General features: G+C 36.1%; 1 long non-coding RNA gene across 4 annotated transcripts; it reads left to right on the forward strand.

Moving 5' to 3' along the window:
• Positions 1 to 316: 316 nt before the first annotated feature.
• Positions 317 to 4,346, forward strand: LOC102629504 (uncharacterized). 4 transcript variants are annotated; one of them, XR_008050892.1, is made up of 5 exons: positions 317 to 1,038; positions 1,451 to 1,579; positions 1,830 to 2,023; positions 2,618 to 2,892; positions 3,448 to 4,346. It is a non-coding gene; the product is annotated as an uncharacterized LOC102629504 (long non-coding RNA). The 4 variants fall into 4 exon arrangements; XR_008050889.1 differs by having other exon boundaries at positions 327 to 1,579; XR_008050891.1 differs by having other exon boundaries at positions 332 to 1,579; positions 1,912 to 2,023.
• Positions 4,347 to 4,749: the final 403 nt, after the last annotated feature.

Here is a 4,749-nt window from a genome sequence, read left to right on the forward strand (position 1 = left end):
ATTGTAAGATTTTAAAATTACAAACAAAAATATATATAATAAGAAAAATAATTTAAGATTTGAACATTTATATGTAATTTATAAATGAAAGCCTTAAAAATATACAAATTTTTAAGATAAAAAATTTTATGGGAAGATAATTAATTTTAATATATGTATCTGTATTAATTATATAAGAGATTTTTAGAAAAAGCTAAATTCTGAATTATATTTTTAAAAAATTGATTATTTTTTAATTATTTTTAAAAAAATTTAAATTGTTTTATTTTTAAAAATAAGGGAAACAATATTAGAAATAATCAGAAATTAACCTAAAAATAACATTAAGAAGGATAAAATTATGGTACAACTGTGGTACCATACTACAGTTGCATCCAGCCATTAAATCTAATTATAGTTGTTACCATAAGCTGGATCCAACGCTCGGAAGCAACTGTTAAGAAAGCTCCAAAATGATTACCCCTGTATCTATATAAATGCGTCCACCGTAACTCATCTCGACAAGTCAACAATCTACACTAGGGTTGGTTCGTCGTCGGAAATAAGCTAGATCTGCACCGATGCGGACGGTTGGGATTCAAGGTTTATGATAAGCAAGCTGAAGAAAGCTGAAGAAAGAGAAAAGATCTCGAGGAAATTCACTACTGGATGAAGCGAGGGTTCTATATAACTGTCTCTTTTTTAAAAAAAACTTATGCATATTCTTTCATGTGCTGTAGAAAGTCCCTTCACCCTCGGAAACGTCACCATGGACTGGAACTGGGGGCGAAGAAAGTGAGATCTGATGGTTGGCATTGAAGGTGGCAAGCTGCAGAAGAAAGATGGCGTTTTCAAAGTTGAAGGGCCTTTCTAGAGCACTGGAATCCATTCATAATTAAGCTTGAAATCCCGAAACACAAGGCTTTTTGTGCATATTTATATAGACTTTGCAGTACGATTAGCTTTAATTTCCCTTTTATACTTCAATCAATATAACATTCCAATGTTACAGCATATATAGATACGTATACGTTGCAATTCAGGCTTTCTGCAAGACTGGTATGAATTGTTTTTTAAATCATTTATTAGGAAAATTTCCCAACTGCAACAGCTGAAAAGGTGAAAACAGGTATGTTCGAGGCTGTTGTAGCTGCGCTTGGCCTACCGAGAGGTTCATTTTAGAAGTCCTTTTTTGTGTGGATCTTTGTTACCAAGTTGGGCTGTAACTATTTGCTGCTTGTGTTGCTTTTGGATTAGTGGTTGATTTGGACAAGCTCAACAAGTTATTGTGTGGATTACTCTAGTTTTATTTTCTTGTTATGCTTTTTGAGTAACGGAATGGAATATGTCATTCCAATTTATTGAATATTTAAAATAACTTGGAGAATTTCATAATTAAGAAAATTCAAAATTTCTTTTTGATGATATATGTATTTTTCTCCTTTTTTTGGGGGGATGTGTGGAGATGCAGCTCTTCCAACTAACACTCCAAGTATTCCATGTATCTTGGATACTCGTGGAAGGGCTAGTATATGTGGTGATGGCTGTTGGCTTCAAGTTCAGAGTCTGCTGCCTGAAGTGGCTGGCTCTTGCTGAGCATGTAAGCAAGAATATGATTTTCTTTTGCTTATTTGGTTTTATTTTTGTGCATAGAAATATATATTTCACGATTGATAATTAATATCAAATAATAAAATCTCTAACACAACCTTTATTTATACCCCTATATATGAACATCTAAATATATATTAGTATATTGGCTTCAATTCTGTTTGAAATATCAGACAAATTTCAATCATAAGCTTGAAGCATGATTATTCATATGTAAATACTGTACCTGGTCTATGTAGATTGTAGCTTATTTAGGAAGTCATGGAGTTTGTTCTGAGGAGTTTGATGTTGGTTTGCAAACAAATATTCTGCCACTCAAAGGACATGATATAGGGCAATTTCTGGGTTTAGAATCCATGGAAAAAGTGGAAGCTCAAGCATATCAACCTGCCACTTGATTCATTAAGCAGAACATTAAAAATTTCTAGAGTTGGTAAGGCATGCTTCTATCTACACACTGTTTATGGATTTATGTTTTCTCACTTTGGTCGCCCCTTATATTAATTCTCTTGCTTTTGGTAGCTTAGACTATTAGATTGCAGTCATTGATGAGAGTAAATGCTTGTTTAATGGTGATTGAAACTATTTGCTATCAACAGTTTAGCATGTGTTAATCATTGAATATTGTTTTCGTGACAAGGTTTTTGTGTATCATTAACTACATGCATCCATTGTGATGCTTAGTGCATATGAAACTTAGGCTCGCCCAATCTTTTTTGGATTGTGTTTTTGATATGATTATTTCCATTTTTGTGATTGAGGTGTTTGTGACTTTTAATTGATTGAGGAATGGAATTAAAACATTAGCTGCTTAATAAAAATGGGTGTTTATTAAATATCTTAGCTAAAATGCTTTCAAAATTATTGTGCCTCCAAAAGAGGACTCAGTTCAAGTTATTCAAACTTGTAAAACTTAAATTTTGTGAGTTTTAAGTTTTTGAATTTTGTGTATCTGAGCTGGGTGCTCAGTTAGTCAATAACATCCATGTAATGATTCGTTTTATTTATTTATTACTATGCTTTGCAGTATCTGGGGGATCATGGCTTCGGAGGAAGAATGGAACCAGAATGATAGGTCCTCAACCACTGATATTTGGTCATGCTGCTCAATTCATTACTGTGAATGATTATCGGTTTCATCCGTCGGTTAATGGTTGGTTGGAGAGAGGGCTGGTGCGACCTTGGGGAGGCATGATTGGAGAGCTTGAAGTGGGTGATCAATTCACTCCATTTCCTTTTTTACGTCCAAGATACATTGGTGTTAATGGGTTGCACCCTCTTGCCAACTCTTGATTGGCGCAGGTGACAAATCTTTGTTTTGCTTTTGTGTTAATTCTTTTGTTGATTCTATTTTGCATCTTGCATATTCTCTAATTAAATCACAATGGTAAGAAACTGCTATGTATTTGAAGTTTGCCAGTAGTTAGTGTTGCAACATGGGTTGATCCTCCCAAGTGCAGTTCTATGGAACTGATTCAAGGTCCCAAAATCATCACAACTTTGAGGTTTAACCACACTATGAATATAAGAATATATGAAACTAGAAAGTAAAATTACGTGTTCACATGATTTCAATTGCATAGGCTGCATGGGTGGACTTAATGTAATGGTGGCGATAATGATCATATAACTGGGGAAAAGAAAAACTAGCACAAACATTCTTGCACCACTGTATTATTTTGAATACAATTCCTGTGAAGTAACAAGCTTATACATGCAACATTAATATTGATTTGGAGTTAGGTGCATACAACATATTATCAAGGCATACCATTGTAATTAAATTATGTAAATCAAGTCCCTTTTCCCTTCAGCTGTATCCTTTATGGTCTAAATCTGTTTTGATGCTTGTTGCAGACCTCTGAGGTTAATGTGATGAGACCTTGCTGGATAGGTAATCTTGATCCATTTAATTGAATGTGGCACTTGATCGATAGTGGAATACCTTGTGGGATTATTGCTCATAATGGTGATTCAGCATTGCCATCCTTGCTTCTCTCTCTCTCTATCTGTCTCTGTCTCACTCTCTCTCCCCACTCGTGTGAGCTGCCCCAAATGCGCCTCCGAAATCGGAGATTAATTGGGCGGACGCCATTGTGGGGCATGGTGTACTGTACTTGTGAGTGTCAGAATTTGAGGCATGTGTCCCTATTTGATTGATTGGACGGTGGACTCAGTGTAGGCATGCACATATGGGATCATCAATATTCACAGGTCACTATTCCCGCTTGCGGTGGGGTGTTCGTATTACGCCCTCGAAATAGTAACCGGTCGATTGACACACTTTGACCATGGAGGGTTGAGATCTTGCCACGCCACCATGCGCGGTATACACTCGCGATATTGATTGGGTCATACACGCTTAACCATTCACACCTTATGGGGAAGCAATCTTGATCGTTCATTGTCTTGATCCCATGCTCCACATTTAGCCGCATTTCTGCTTTACCGAGCGACCTTTGTTGACAGCATCTGAACCGGTGGATCGCGGATCAACTATTCCTGAACGCATGCTCGCCGTGCTTATCGCATGCTTCCATTCACTGGATTAGAGTGGAAATTTTGCCTTCGGCTGAATTGAATGGGTCGTGTGATTTGGCAGGATTAATAAAATTTCTTCCCCTTTCCTTTTTTTTTTTTTTTTTTTGCTCTTTTTCAATTTCTTGCTTTTGTATGTAATTTTTGTAAATTGATTAGCAAAATATGTGCTTTATTTTCCATCACTGTGTGGTTAATTTAGAGGTCCTTTTTGTGTATACCTTTATTTTCAGGTCCTCACCATTTTATTACCCCACACAAGTATGTCTCTCCCCTCCATCGACCCCATACTTGATCACCCCTTCGATTAATTGAAACTCTTTTCTTGAATCCAAACCTAAAAATGTATCTGGGAGGAGGACGGAAATTTGGTTCAATTCAAGGGTCCTCTTCGCAGGTTGCTTACAGCAAGCTGGGTGGCAAGTTCACATCTTCTCGTTATGAGGAACATTTGGCAGCGCTGTATCACGACTGCAATTCCTGCACAGTAACAAGCATATTTGTATATGCCACATTAATATTTAGCTTATTTATGCAAACATCTTATCAAGGCGCAAACGTACTTAAATTTAAAGATGGCAATTCCAAAGTAATTCCATTACAATCATGAAAATCAATAAT

The sequence above is a fragment of the Citrus sinensis genome, chromosome 8 (assembly GCF_022201045.2).
Source record: "Citrus sinensis cultivar Valencia sweet orange chromosome 8, DVS_A1.0, whole genome shotgun sequence".
NCBI classification, from domain to species: Eukaryota; Viridiplantae; Streptophyta; class Magnoliopsida; order Sapindales; family Rutaceae; genus Citrus; species Citrus sinensis.